The sequence below is a fragment of the Nerophis ophidion genome, linkage group LG02, assembly GCF_033978795.1.
Source record: "Nerophis ophidion isolate RoL-2023_Sa linkage group LG02, RoL_Noph_v1.0, whole genome shotgun sequence".
NCBI classification, from domain to species: Eukaryota; Metazoa; Chordata; class Actinopteri; order Syngnathiformes; family Syngnathidae; genus Nerophis; species Nerophis ophidion.
The window spans coordinates 62302011-62318830 of NC_084612.1; positions in this window are offsets into that span (position 1 = coordinate 62302011).

Consider the following 16820-nt stretch of genomic DNA (forward strand, 5'->3'; position numbering starts at 1 on the left):
GATACAACATTGATTATACATCAGAGGTGGGTACATTTACTCCGTTACATCTACTTGAGTCACTTTTGGGATAAATTGTACTTCTAAGAGTAGTTTTAATGCAACATACTTTTACTTTTACTTGAGTATATTTATAGAGAAGAAACGCTACTTTTACTCCGCTCTATTTTTCTACATTCAGCTCGCTACTCGCTACTAATTTTTATCGATCTGTTAATGCATGTTTTGTTTGTTTTGCTTTGTCAGACAGACCTTCAAAGTAGGATCTATCGCATGCCTGCGTATCACCAATCAAATGCAATCACTGGTGACGTTTGACTCCGTTTCACCAATCAAATGCAATCACTGGTGACGTTTGACTCCGTTTCACCAATCAAATGCATTCACTGGTGACGTTTGACTCCGTTTCACCAATCAAACAGAGCCAGGCGGTCACATGATTAACTACACACTTTTTTCTTTTTTATAAACCTTTATTTATAAATTTCAACATTTACAAACAGTTGAAAATAATAATCAAAGTAAGTACAAAATCAGTACAAAACAGTATAAAAACCGTGCAAAATAGCGCCAGGGGGTTGTAAATTCAATGTAACTAAACTAGAATGCAATATATATATATATATATATATATATATATATATATATATATATATATATATATATATATATATATATATATATAAAATAAACAAAGTGCAAAGCCATAGGCTCACTCAATCTCATTAAATAACTTAAATTTGGAACACAGCATCATCTTTTTCACAGCTTTATAGTTGTTAGAGGTAGAGTGTTTTAATGTAAAGTTCTAAATCTTTTTTTAAAGGCACAAAAAACAGGTCGGGTATTGAGAAACTTACATTTATGAATATAAAACTTAGCCAATAGTATAATGAGGTTGCAAAGGTAAAATTAATTTTCAATTTTTTTTTTCAATACAGTGTAAAAACAAATATATATTATTTAATATATATTATTGTTTTAGTTGCTTAAGAGATATTCCTGGCTCTGAATTTGTTCATTGCTATTTTTATGTTTTTGTGCATTACTTGTTGCCGTAATCATTAAACAAACAGGTTACTCATCAGTTACTCAGTACTTGAGTAGTTTTTTCACAACATACTTTTTACTTTTACTCAAGTAAATACTTGGGTGATTACTCCTTACTTTAATTTGAATAATACATCTCTAAAGTAACAGTACTCTTGCTTGAGTACAATATCTGGCTACTCTACCCACCTCTGTTATACATACATGCCCTTTAAAATTGACGTTGGAACATCCATGCATCCATCCATCCATTTTGTACCGCTTTTCCCTAATGGGGTCACAATGTTGCAAAACACTTACATTTGAAATTGAGACAACATTGATGCCCAACGTTGGATCCACGTTGTTAGTTGGGAAATGACCAAATTCCATTGATCAAACCAACGTCAGAGCCTACCATTGATTAAACGTTGTCAAAAAGTATGTTGTTTCATTGTTGTGTTTGTGTTGTGAAGTTGGGAAGACTATGTCTCCCGGCTGGCATTGGGAATGCCTCTGATCCCTCCGGGAGGAGCTGGATGACTCGGCTAGGGAGAGGGAAGTCTGGGCTTCTCTGCTTAGGCTGCTGCCCCCGCGACCCGACCTTCGATAAGCGGAGGAAAATGGATGGATGGATGAAATCACTAAGAGCAGCCCATTCTTTCACAAATGTTTGTCGAAACAGTGTCCATGCCTAAGTGTTTGATTTTATGCACCTGTGGCCGGGCCAAGTGATCAGTTGGTAAAAGAGGACGCATTACTTTGTTGTCGTTGCTTAGCAACATGACCAAAAAACAAACCACATTGGATTGAGCTGAATGAAGTGTTGAGGCTATATTGGCTCCTTCGGGCTTGTGTGTTTTTTCTGTTTCTGCTGGCGACTTTCACACAGTAACACTGAAGGAGAAATAAAATAGGTTTAAACGCTTAAAGCCTCTGGAAATCTTCAAACAGCTGCGAGCAACCGGCAGGCCGAACTTTAAAGCGAAAAAGCGAACGCCTCACTCTCTTCTCTCGCTGCCCTTCTCTGCTGTCTGCATGTGTGCCATTTCACAGTAATTATGCTGAGCCTTTCACACAGCGACTGACAGACTGGCTTCCAACCCTGCACTCTTATTTCCTGCGCCGCCTTTAAAGGAGGAGATGGACACGCACATGACAGGAGACGCATCTGTGTTCTTATGCTTCCTCTTTTTGTTTCCCTTCCCCTTCGTCATTGCATCGATGCCCCAAACTAAGGGATTAGCATGCGGGGAAATTATACAAATATGTGAAGGTACCTAACAAAAGTGAGTACGCCTCTCACATCTGTGAAAATATATTCCAGCATAGAAGAAAATACAGTTTGATACAATATAGGGTTGTACGGTATACCGGTATTAGTATAGTACCGCGATACTAATGAGTCCTATTCGGTACTATACCGCCTCTAAAAAAGTACCAGTGTTTACCCGTCGTCGACGACGTTTTACGAGCCAAGGACACAACGGCAGTGACTAGGATGGCAGAGATGGGGATCGAACCTGGAACCCTGAATATATATATATATATATATATACAAACCCCGTTTCCATATGAGTTGGGAAATTGTGTTGGATGTAAATATAAACAGAATACAATGATTTGCAAATCCTTTTCAACCCATATTCAATTGAATGCACTACAAACACAAGATATTTGATGTTCAAAATCATTAACTTTATTTTTTTTTTGCAAATAATGAATAACTTAAAATTTGATGCCTGCAACTTGTGCCAAAGTAGTTGGGAAAGGACATGTTCACCACTGTGTTACATCACCTTTTCTTTTAACAACACTCAATAAACGTTTGGGAACTGAAGAAACTAATTGTTGAAGCTCTGAAAGTGGAATTCTTTACCATTCTTGTTTTATGTAGAGCTTCAGTCGTTCAACAGTCCGGGGTCTCTGCTGTCGTATTTTACGCTTCATTATGTGCCACACATTTTCTATGGTAGACAGGTCTGGACTGCAGGCGAGCCAGGAAAGTACCCGCACTCTTTTTTTGCAAAGCCATGCTGTTGTAACACTTGTCTTGCTGAAATAAGTAGGGGCGTCCATATTAGCGTTGCTTGGATGACAACATGTGTTGCTCTAAAACCAGTATGGACCTTTCAGCATTAAAGGTGCCTTCACAGATGTGTAAGTTACCCATGCCTTGGGCACTAATAACCCCCCATACCATCACAGATGTTGGCTTTTGAACTTTGCGCCTATAACAATCCGAATGGTTATTTTCCTCTTTGTTCAGGAAGACACCACGTCCTCTGTTTCCAAATATAATTTGAAATGTGGACTCGTCAGACCACAGAACACCGTTCCACTTTGCATCAGTCCATCTTAGGTGAGCTCGGGCCCAGTCAAGCCGGCGGCGTTTCAGGATATTGTTAATAAATGGGTTTTGCTTTGCATAGTAGAGTTTTAACTTGCACTTACAGATGTAGCGACCAACTGTAGTTACTGACAGTGGTTTTATGAAGTGTTCCTGAGCCCATGTGGGGATATCCTTTACACACTGATGTCGGTTTTTTATGCAGTACCGCCTGAGGTATCAAAAGTCCGTAATATCATCGCTTACGTGCAGTGATTTCTCCAGATTCTCTGAACTTTTTGATGACTTTGCGGACCGCAGATTGTAAAATCCCTAAATTCCTTGCAATAGCTCGTTGAGAAATGTTGTTCTAAAACTGTTCGACAATTCGCTTACAAAGTGGTGACCCTCGCCCCATCCGTGTTTGTGAATTACTTAGCCTTTCATGGAAGCTGCTTTTATACCCAATCATGGCACCCACCTGTTCCCAATTAGCTTGCACACCTGTGGGATGTTCCATATAAGTGTTTGATGAGCATTCCTCAACTTTATCAGTATTTATTGCCACATTTCTCAACTTCTTTGTCACCTGTTGCTGGCATCAAATTCTAAAGTTAATGATTATTTGCAAAAAAAAAAAAAATGTTTATCAGTTTGAACATCAAATATGTTGTCTTTGTAGCATATTCAACTGAATATGGGTTGAAAATTATTTGCTAATCATTGTATTCAATTTATATTTACATCTTACACAATTTCCCCAACTCATATGGAAACGGGGTTTGTATATATATATATATATATATATATATATTTATATATATATATATATATATATATATATATATATATATATAAGGGGCGGTATAGCTTGGTTGCTAGAGTGGCTGTGCCAGCAACTTGAGGGTTCCACTTCTGCCATCCTAGTCACTGCCGTTGTGTCCTTGGGCAAGACACTTTACCCACCTGATCCTAGTACCACCCACACTGCTTTAAATGTAACTTAGTTATTGGTTTTCACTATATGAAAGCGCTTTGAGTCACTAGAGAAAAGCGCTATATAAATATAATTCACTTCACCTCAGCTATAACACTAAAACGCCCTCAGTCCGCTGTCAGCAGTGTTGTAACTACTTCAAAATCACAAATCCTCGTCTCCATGGAGACAAATGAGTGATGGCTGTATATGCTACACTACACACTGTTGCAATGATGATGGATGTGTTAAGGCTTGTCTACAGTTGACAAGATTACATAATGTTCGATTATTTACCATTAAGACGGACATTTTATCTTTGAACACTCTAATCACATGTGAATGAAGGTCACACTTAGTCAACAGCCATACATGTCAAACTAAGGATGGCCGTATGAAAAACGCCAAAACTGTCATAAACATGTGACATACAGAGAAACCAAACTAAACCACGACGACAAACACAATTTGGGAGAATATTTGCACCGCAGCACAACATAAACACAACAGAACAAATCCCCAGAATTCCCACAGCACCAACTCTTCCGGGACACTATAATATAAACAAACGCAATTGGTAATGATACCAAGTACAGGAGCCTATCTAGCTGATACTACTGTTCAAATTTTTCGTTTTTTTTTTCAACCTATATTTGAATATGACCAATGTCTGATCCTGTAACTACTTGGTATCGGACTGATACCCAAATTTGTGGTATCATCCAAAAGTAATGTAAAGTATCCAAACAACAGGAGAATAAGTGATTATTACATTTCAACAGAAGTGTAGATAGAACCTGTTAAAAGAGAAAGTAAGCAGATTGTCAAGACGTGGACTGTGGTGTGGTTTGTTTTCCCGAGGTGCAAAGCGACTGGTTCGGACAACGGTCGAAGGTACGAACATGATTTAATCTTAACTCAAAACAGGAACAAACAAAATGCGCTCACAAGGAGGTAAAAAATAACTTTGTATATGAAAGCAAAACTTGCACTAAGGCAAAACTATGAACATAAAACAAAAACGTGCACCATGACATGAATAACAAAAAAACTTACGTGGCAAGGAAAAGAGCAGCATGAACTTTTGACTTGGACAGTGTGACAAGAGTGCAGAGCATGAATGTGATGTCGCCAGGCAGACCAACAGAAAATGGCAGGCTTAAATAGGGATGTGGTGATCAAAAACAAGTGCGTGAGTTCAAATGAATCAGGTGCGTGAGTCGTGAGAACAGGTGACCTGATTGGTAGTCATGGTGACTAAACAGGGAGTGAAAAAACAGGAGCTAAAAAAAAAGAGTCCAAAAACCAAACAGAAAATAGCCAAACAAAACATGATCAAAAAGACATGACACAGATATTACAGTAAATGAACAAGTAGATGAATAATTCATTTTCTACCACTTTTCCTTAATAATTTGACCAAATAATAGAGTGATAAATGACAAAATATGTTACTGCATATGTCTGCAACTAAAATAGGAGCCTTTTTTTGTTTACTTACTACTAAAAGACAAGTTGTCTTGTATGTTCACTATTTTATTTAAGGACAAACTTGTAATAGGAAACATATCTTTAATGTACCCAAGATTTTTCTGTTAAAATAAAGTCAATCATGACATTTTTTGTGGTCCCATTTATTTAAAAAAGTACCGAAAAGTATCTAAATAATTTTGGTATAAGTACTGAACGTGATGTCGCCGGGCAGACCACCAGAAAATGGCAGGCTTAAATAGTGATGTGGTGATTGAAAACAGGTGAGTGAGTTCAAATGAAACAGGTGCGTGAGTCGTGAGGACAGGTGAACTGATTGGTAGTCATGGTGACTAAACAGGGAGTGAAAAAACAGCAGCTAAAAAAAAAAAAGAGTCCAAAAACCAAACAGAACATAGCCAAACAAGACATGATCAAAAATACATATTAACAGTAAATGAAAAAGTAGATGAATAATTCATTTTCTACCACTTGTCCTTAACAATTTGACCAAATAATATAATGATAAATGACAAAATATGTTACTGCATATGTCTGCAGCTAAAATAGGGGCCTTTTTTTGTTTACTTACTACTAAAAGATAAGTTGTCTTTTATGTTCACTATTTTATGTAAGGACAAACTTGTAATAGGAAACATATCTTTAATGTACCCAAGATTTTTTTGTTAAAATAAAGCCAATCATGACATTTTTTGTGGTCCCCTTTATTTAAAAAATTACCGAAAAGTATCTAAATAATTTTTGAATCAGTACTGAATGTGATGTTGCCGGGCAGACCAACAGAAAATGGCAGGCTTAAATAGTGATGTGGTGACTGAAAACAGGTGCGTGAGTTCAAATGAATCAGGTGCGTGAGTCGTGAGGACAGGTGAATTGATTGGTAGTCATGGTGACAAAACAGAGAGTGAAAAAACAGGAGCTAAAAAAAAAAAAGAGTCCAAAAACCAAACAGAAGATAGCCAAACAAGACATGATCAAAAAGACATGAAACCCATGTTAACAGTAAATGAACAAGTAGATGAATAGTTCATTTTCTACCACTTGTCCTTAATAATTTGACCAAATAATATAATGATAAATGACAAAATATGTTACCGCATATGTCTGCAACTAAAATAGGAGCCTTTTTTTGTTTACTTACTATTAAAAGACAAGTTGTCTTGTACGTTCACTATTTTATTTAAGGAAAAAAACTTGTAATAGGAAACATATCTTTAATGTACCCTAAGATTTTTTTTTTTAAATAAAGCCAATCATTAAATTCTTTTTGTGGTCCCCTTTATTTAAAAAAGTACCGAAAAGTATCTTGATAATTTTGGTATAAGTACTGAATGTGATGTCGCCGGGCAGACCACCAGAAAATGGCAGGCTTAAATAGTGATGTAGTGATTGAAAACAGGTGAGTGAGTTCAAATGAAACAGGTGCGTGAGTCGTGAGGACAGGTGAACTGATCGGTAGTCATGGTGACTAAACAGGGAGTGAAAAAACAGGAGCTAAAAAAAAAAAAGAGTCCAAAAACCAAACAGAACATAGCCAAACAAGACATGATCAAAAAGACATATCAACAGTAAATGAACAAGTAGATGAATAATTCATTTTCTACCATTTGTCCTTAATAATTTGACCAAATAATAGAATGATAAATGACAAAATATGTTAGTGCATATGTCTGCAGCTAAAATAGGAGCCTTTTTTTGTTTACTTACTACTAAAAGACAAGTTTTCCTATATGTTCACTATTTTATTTAAGGACAAACTTGTAATAGGAAACATATCTTTAATGTACCCTAAAAAAATTTTTGTTAAAATAAAGCCAATCATGACATTTTTTTGTGGTCCCATTTATTTAAAAAAGTACCGTAAAGTATCTAAATAATTTTGGTGTAAGTACTGAATGTGATGTGGCCGGGCAGACCACCAGAAAATGGCAGGCTTAAATGGTGATGTGGTGATTGAAAACAGGTGAGTGAGTTCAAATGAAACAGGTGCGTGAGTCGTGAGGACAGGTGAACTGATTGGTAGTCATGGTGACTAAACAGGGAGTGAAAAAACAGGAGCTAAGAAAAAAAAGAGTCCAAAAACCAAACAGAAAATAGCCAAACAAGACATGATCAAAAAGACATGTTAACAGTAAATGAACAAGTAGATGAATAATTCATTTTCTACCACTTGTCCTTAATAATTTGACCAAATAATAGAGTGATAAATGACAAAATATGTTACTGCATATGTCTGCAGCTAAAATAGGAGCCTTTTTTTCGTTTACTTACTACTAAAAGACAAGTTGTCTTGTACGTTCACTATTTTATTTAAGGAAAAAAACTTGTGATAGGAAACATATCTTTAATGTACCCTAATAATTTTTCGTTAAAATAAACCCAATCATGACATTTTTTTTGTGGTCCCCTTTATTTTAAAAAGTACCGACAAGTATCTAAATAATTTTGGTATAAGTACTGAATGTGATGTCGCCGGGCAGACCACCAGAAAATGGCAGGCTTAAATAGTGATGTGGTGATTGAAAACAGGTGAGTGAGTTCAAATGAAACAGGTGCGTGAGTCGCGAGGACAGGTGAACTGATTGGTAGTCATGGTGACTAAACAGGGAGTGAAAAAACAGGAGTTAACAAAAAAAAAGAGTCCAAAAACCAAACAGAACATAGCCAAACAAGACATGATCAAAAAGACATATTAACAGTAAATGAACAAGTAGATGAATAATTCATTTTCTACCACTTGTCCTTAATAATTTGACCAAATAATAGAGTGATAAATGACAAAATATGTTACTGCATATGTCTGCAGCTAAAATAGGAGCCTTTTTTTGTTTACTTACTACTAAAAGACAAGTTGTCTTGTACGTTCACTATTTTATTTAAGGACAAACTTGTAATAGGAAACATATCTTTAATGTACCCTAAACATTTTTTGTTAAAATAAAGCCAATCATGACATTTTTTTTGTGGTCCCCTTTATTTAAAAAAGTACCGAAAAGTATCTAAATAATTTTGGTATAAGTACTGAATGTGATGTCGCCGGGCAGACCAACAGAAAATGGCAGGCTTAAATAGTGATGTGGTGATTGAAAACAGGTGAGTGAGTTCAAATGAAACTGGTGCGTGAGTCGTGAGGACAGGTGAACTGATTGGTAGTCATGGTGACTAAACAGGGAGTGAAAAAACAGGAGCTAAAAAAAAAGAGTCCAAAAACCAAACAGAACATAGCCAGACAAGACATGATCAAAAAGAAATATTAACAGTAAATGAACAAGTAGATGAATAATTCATTTTCTACCACTTGTCCTTAATAATTTGACCAAATAATAGAATGATAAATGACAACATATGTTACTGCATATGTCTGCAGCTAAAATAGGAGCCTTTTTTTTGTTTACTTACTACTAAAAGACAAGTTTTCTTTTATGTTCACTATTTTATTTAAGGACAAACTTGTAATAGGAAATGTACCCTAAACATTTTTTTGTTAAAATAAAGCCAATCATGATATTTTTTTTGTGGTCCCCTTTATTTAAAAAAGTACCGAAAAGTATCTAAATAATTTTGGTATCAGTACCAAAATATTGGTATCGGGACAACACGAATACAATATAAAGGAGTCAGTGTTCAGTGCACAAAGCCATTAAAGTGAGTACACCCCTAAGTGATAATGTCCAATTTGGGCCCAATTAGCCATTTTTTTAAGTGACTCATAAACGTTACTCACTTTTGTGAATTATTGTAATTATTTGTAGTAGCAAGGTAACATGCTTAAGGGTGAGATGACACTGCTGCACTCATTTGGGCCATGGAATGTTTGTGTAGCAAATTTGGATTGCGTTGTGTTGTTTAAATGTCACATATGGCGGGTCGGGTCGAGGTTTTTTCTCCCGGAATGCAGGACGGACAGCTCCGGACGACAGTGTGATGTAGGAGATGATTTATTAAGCATAAATCGTACAAGTACTAAAAAGACGGATACAAACAAAACAAAAAAACGTGCCGATCGCACAGGAAGCTAAGGCGACAACTTAGCACAGGAATCAGAACAGGAACAATGAAGCCACACTGACTGCGGCGAGCAACGTGAATAAATAGCTCTCTGATTAGTGCTCAACAGCAGGTGAACGTGCAGAGCACTAATCAGAGGCAGGTGAAACCAATATAGTACCCATGGAAACCAAAACAAACACCCAAAGTGCGCAAAACAGGAACTGAGGGAGTTCAAAAGTAACAGAACATAACTAAACAAAACATGATCCGGTTCACATGCCATTCCTTCATAATACAACACTGTCCATCCATCCATTTTCTACCGCTTATTCCCTTTTGGGGTCGCGGGGGGCGCTGGCGCCTATCTCAGTTACAATCGGGCGGAAGCCTGGGCTACACCCTGAACAAGTCGCCACCTCATTGCAGGGCCAATACAACACTGCAGCAATGCAACTTTGATTGTATTGTGTGAACTTGCAGTTATCAGAAACGAGCGGGACAAACCCTAAACTACACAGAGGACATAAGTAAACTAAATTAAAACGAAACAAAGCATAATGATGCAATATGTACATACAGTTAGCCTAAATACCTAAAACAGGGGTCGGGAACCTTTTTGGCTGAGAGAGCCAAGAAGCCAAATATTTTAAAATGTATTTCCCTAAGAGCGATATAATATTTTTTTTAACACTGAACACAACTAAACACGTGCATTTTTAAGGAAGACCAACATTTCCAGAGTATAATAAGTCTGTTATTCTTTGTAATACCATTGTTATTCTGAAGCTAACTGTGGAGGGGGCGTGGCCTGCAGCAAAAGCAGGATGTTGCCAGGACCGGCCTCGAAATCAGCAACAGGTGCGTAGAAGGCCCACCTGGGCCTTTTTAGCTAATCAACTATCGCTCTGTTATAACCAGCAGCCAGAAGGAGGGACAGAGTTGAGGCTGGAGCCAGAGCGCGAGTGAGGACGAAAGAGAAAAAGACAATTGCTGTAAAGCAACTGAGAGAAAACTAAAATAAAACAATATTGTAACCCTAAAACAGGCTCTTGGTGGTCTGAAGAACCCCCAGGAGGGCAAGCCCCACACTAACCAATAATAAATAAATTATTTCTTACCATTAACGCAACTTCTTGAACATAAAAATGCATGAGAATGTTTTATATTTTGAACGTTGTTTTTAACACTGTGATTACAAGTGGAATTATTCATTACTTATCCTGTTTAAGCAATGTCAGCTCAGATTTATCCGAGAGCCAGATGCAGTCATCAAAAGAGCCACATCTGGCTCTAGAGCCATAGGCTCCCTACCCCTGAGCTAAAATATGCCTGATTAGCACTCCAACAAGTCAATAACATCAACAATGCTCAGCGTTGTGCATTCATGCACAGCATAAAACATTTGGTGGACAACATTGGACAAAGAAGGAGTGGCATGAAACACGTCTCTCGGTGGCAGCGTCAGAGAAAGTTATACATGTAAACAAACTGTTGCGTCACCGTCCTCACAACCACGGCAAGTTCAAGGACCGCCAAAATTAGTAGGAAAAATAGGCGCTTGTCAAATACACGCACCACTGAAGCATGAACACAGACATATTAAACAGTGGGCTTTCTAACAATTGGGAAGGTTTGTGTCATGTTTTTCTTCCTACAGAAAACAATGATAAAACAAAAGATATATTAATAGTGCCCCATAGCAGAGCTCAATGGTTGCTGACTTCTTATATTTATTATATATTATTTGGGGGCGGTATAGCTCGGTTGGTAGAGTGGCCGTGTCAGCAACTTGAGGGTTGCAGGTTCGATTCCCGCTTGTGCCATCCTAGTTACTGCCGTTGTGTCCTCGGGCAAGACACTTTACCCACCTGCTCCCAGTGCCACCCACACTGGTTTAAATGTAACTTAGATATTGGGTTTCACTATGTAAAGCGCTTTGAGTCACTTGAGAAAAGCGCTATATAAATATCATTCACTTCACTTCACATTTATAGTATTACCTCGTTTTTTGTTAAAAAATTGTGTTCCAAAAAGGTCTGGCAAAGACCGAATAGAACGAAAATCTTTTTTTTTTTTTTTCCCATTAGCAATAATGTCTCTCTAGACCAGAAGTCCGCAACCCAACATGTTGAACCAAATCTGTCTAGAAGCCGCAAAAAGTTAAAAGCCTTATGTATGTTTTATAATGAAGGCAACACATTAAGTTAGTGTCTCAGAGGGTGAGATAACTCCTGGAGTTTACTGGTTTAAAACTGCCAATAGGAATAGATGTGTGTCCAAGTTAAAGGAATGGACAGGATGTCTTCTTCTAATGGATTTCTTACAATATTTGCAAGCTCACTAAAGTTTGCTGTGGTCTGGAACAACATGGCACACAATCAGAAATGCAGCCCATATTACATTCAGATAATGTGTCGTGAGACATGCAAATATGAATTAAATACACAGAGGATATAAGTAAAGACAATAAAATTAACTCAAATTGTGGAGGGGGCGTGGTCTGCGGGCCTGCCGCGGAGAGGCGTGTGTAAGGATTGGCATCAAAGTCAGCGGCAGGTGAGTAGATTGCTCAGCTGAGGCTTGTTATCTAATCGGTGGAGGTCGGAGGGGCCGTAGGCGCAAACTGGCAGTCTCACGTCCGTCAGTCCACTCAAGGGAAGCTGTGGCTACAGATGTAGCTTACCACCATTAAGTGTGAATGAATGATGGGTTCACACTTCCCTGTGGGCGCTTTGAGTATCAAATAATAGAAAAGCGCGATATAAAATCTAATGCATTATTATTATTTATTATTAATCACCTGTCACCCTTATTAGCAGCAGCCGGAACGAGAGACGTGGTGGGAGATGCTGGTGACCAGAGGCTTGAGAGCCAGAGACATTTTGCTGGAAAGCAAAACCAACCTACTTTATGCAAATAAAACACTTGTTACCTCAGATTACCGGGCTCACGAAATGATCTTTGTGTAAGAAGAACCCACAGGAGAGCAACGTCCACACACATATACCTACAAATGAGGCATGATGATGCAATATGTACACACAGCTAGCCTAAATAGAATGGATTATTAGCACACCACGCAAGTCAATAACATCAACAAAGCTCACCTTTGTGCATTCACGCACAGCATAAAACGTTTGGTGGACAAAATGAGACAAAGAAGGAGTGGCATGAAACATGTCTTTCTGTTGCAGCGACGGAGAAAGTTGTGCATGTAAACCAACTACGATGAGTTCAAGAACTGTCGAAATTAGTAGGACAAAACGGCGCCGGCCAAATACTCAATCAATCAATCAGTGTTTATTTATATAGCCCCAAATCACAAATGTCTCAAAGGACTGCACAAATCATTACGACTACAACATCCTTGGAAGAACCCACAAAAGGGCAAGGAAAACTCACACCCAGTGGGCAGGGAGAATTCACATCCAGTGGGACGCCAGTGACAATGCTGACTATGAGAAACCTTGGAGAGGACCTCAGATGTGGGCAACCCCCCCCCCCTCTAGGGGACCGAAAGCAATGGATGTCGAGCGGGTCCAACATGATACTGTGAAAGTTCAATCCATAGTGGCTCCAACACAGCCGCGAGAGTTCAGTTCAAGCGGATCCAAGACAGCAGCGAGAGTCCCGTCCACAGGAAACCATCTCAAGCGGAGGCGGATCAGCAGCGTAGAGATGTCCCCAACCGATACAGGCAAGCGGTCCATCCTGGGTCCCGACGAGCGGTCCATCCTGGGTCTCGACTCTGGACAGCCAGTACTTCATCCATGGTCATCGGACCGGACTCCCTCCACAAGGGAGGGGGGGACATAGGAGAAAGAAAAGAAGCGGCAGATCAACTGGTCTAAAAAGGAGGTCTATTATTAACACAAACTTATTAAACAGTGGGCTTTCTAACAATTAGGAAGGTTTGTGTTATGTTCGTCCTCCTACAGAAACATTATTAAAACATTTTTTTTTTTACATTTTTGAAAAAGCTCCAGGGAGCCACTAGGGCGGGGCTAAAGAGCCGCAGGTTGCTGAACCCCGGTCTAGACTCTAGAGCAGGGATAATCATTTGGCTCAAGTTGTTGGACCAAATATGTGAATTAATGACTACCATTTGTAGAAGTAATGCATTCAAGATATGCTTGCATCGACATTTTAACCTCATGAGAGGTAGTGTCTTCTGCAAATGAAACTTCCATCCATCCATTTTCTACCGCTTATTCCCTTTCGGGGTCGCGGGGGACGCTGGCGCCTATCTCAGCTACAATCGGGCGGAAGCCGGGGTACACCCTGAACAAGTCGCCACCTCATCACAGGGCCAACACAGATAGACAGACAACATTCACACTCACATTCACCAATTTAGGGTTGCCAATCAACCTATCCCCAGGTGCATGTCTTTGGAAGTGGGAGGAAGCCGGAGTACCCGGAGGGAACCCACGCACTCACGGGGAGAACATGCAAACTCCACACAGAAAGATCCCGAGCCTGGATTTGAACCCAGGACTGCAGGACCTTCGTATTGTGAGGCAGACGCACTAACCCCTCTGCCACCGTGAAGCCCCATTATGAACTTGATTTTGCATAATGGGGCTTTTTTACCCCCGAAATGTGTAACTCTAGCTACAAAAAAAACAAATGTTCACTCCGGAAAATGCTGGTTCTCAGGAATATACCAAATAAGGATAGCACTAAAATTAGGGGTCGGCAACCCAAAACGTTGAAAGAGGTGACATGATTAACAACAGGTGCGTGAGTCTAAATAAATCAGGTGAGTAACATGAGGACAGGTGAAAACTAATGGGTTGTCATGGAAAAAACAGGCACTGACAAAATCCAAAAAACCAGACAGAACATAGCCATACTAAACATGATCACCTAAACATGACACATTGTGGATGTTTTTGTATTGGTGAAGTCATATATGTAAGCGTTTTTGGAGGAGCGTATGAAAACGAAGTTACTACTCTAGTGGATTTTAACTCTATCCTGAAATTTCAACTGGAAGCTGATTATTCCTGACTTGTGAGCTTGCAGGAGAAGCCTGACTGTCATGATTCATTTTCAGTCTTCTTGCAAAAAGAGGAAGCGTCCCTTTGACTTCTGCAGAGGTGAAATCGCCGTCGGTAAATGTCCTCCATTACATTCGAACAAAAGGAAAATGAGCTGGCCTCATTTTGGAGATCAATCAGCATTATTAGAACTTCATCCAATCAGCACTCATTTGACACCATTTATCCCCCCCCTGCTTATCCTGACTTCGACAGTTTTTCAGGAGGAGGCAAGGATAGAAGAGGGAGTAAGTGAGGAGTTTAGGTGGTTGAGAAGGTGGAAGACGAATTAAGTGTCTCTCTAATATCCCTAAATGACCTTTGTGCCACATCACAATCGTAGTCGCCTTGATGTTTAAGCACCCCTTAAGACCTTTTACATTTCTACATCAATTTCTTTGCAAACATCAGAATCAGAATCAGAAAAGGTTTAATAATCCCAGAGGGGAAATTAAGATTTTCAGCACAATTCCATTCAAGAGCAGACAAACATTACAGGGAGACAGAACAGGATCGCTGACGGGTCTGCCAACTTCCAGCGCCCCTAACAAAATAGGTAAGAAAAAGGAAAACACTGCGGGAAGATTGAGAAAAAATATATTCAGTCCAAGCCTGGGCCCCTGGGGAGAGGGTCCAGACTGAGGCCAAGGGGGGGAAAAAAATAGCCATAGCACATCGAAACATGTGTGTTAGAGGGAAACATCAAAGAATGGTGTTCTCTGCGGTGGGTATCACGGAATTCCTGGAATTTTCGGAAAAAACAGGAATTTTTCCAGTTAAAAAAACAACTTTTTTTTTTTTGTCCGGATTAAGAGGAATGTTTTGAAGGTGAAAGGGTTGAAGTGGGTTGAAAAATTTGGAAGGAGGAGTCGCCAGAAAAAAGGGTGGAAATAGGCCACTTCAATCATTTTCACCGTCAAAACATTCCTTGTAATTAAGAAAAACAAATTCGTTGTTTTTTGAACTGGAAAAATTCCCGGTTTTCCAAAAATTCCAGAAAATTACGGAAAAAACAGTTCCCAATTCTACATGTTACTACTTAAACATTTTTCGACCGATTTGAACAATTTTAACACCACCCATTTAAACTCAATCAGACCATTCAAGTTTGTTTTTTTTACTATTTTCCCAAAAAATTCCTAATTTTACCGAAATAGCCTTTACGACTTTAACATGTCTTGCCCAATTTAAACAAATTCCAACAGCAACCAATTCAGCTCCTAATCATTTTTAAAAAATACCACTTTTCCCCAAATTCTCAAATTTCCAGGAAGTTCTAATAGAAGTGAATGGGACATTTTTACAAGTTGCACAATTCCCACATTTCAAAACCTATTCACACCATTCCACCTTCAGCACATTCTACCATTCTGGAAACTCACTCGACCATATTTCCAAGTTCTGCCACACCAGAGTCCGTTTGGAGAGACTGGGGGGATGCAGATGAAGAGATAGGGCTGCGGAGCTGGCGCTGGGCGCCGAAACGGCCAAGCTCCACAGTGTCTTGGCTGAATGAGCAGATATCAGACACCTTGGTCTCCTTGGACGTTACCTCGCCCATCCATGCGGACTGAACACTGGCCGAGGGTGGAGTCGGCTCTCTTGATTGCTTTGTCGGTTTTGCTCCTCTCTCTGGCTATGCTCCCCCCACCCCAGCGGACGATTACGTGGAACACCGCAGAGTCCACCACAGTGTATGTCTTTTTGTTTTGTTTTTTTGTTTTGCTCTTTTAATGTCTTTAAAGTCCTTTGTGTTCTTTGATGTTTCCCTCTTACACAATGAGTTGTTTTTTTGTCTTCGGCCACAGCTCTGGAATTGTAGGAATAGGAACTGTTGCGTGGAGGCAAATAAGACAGCAGACACAGAGTGTGGCAAAAGACAAGAATATGTAACTCTCTGATTAGTGCCCAGGAGCAGGTGAGCGTCCCGAACAATAATCAGAGGCAGGTGAAACTAATCAGC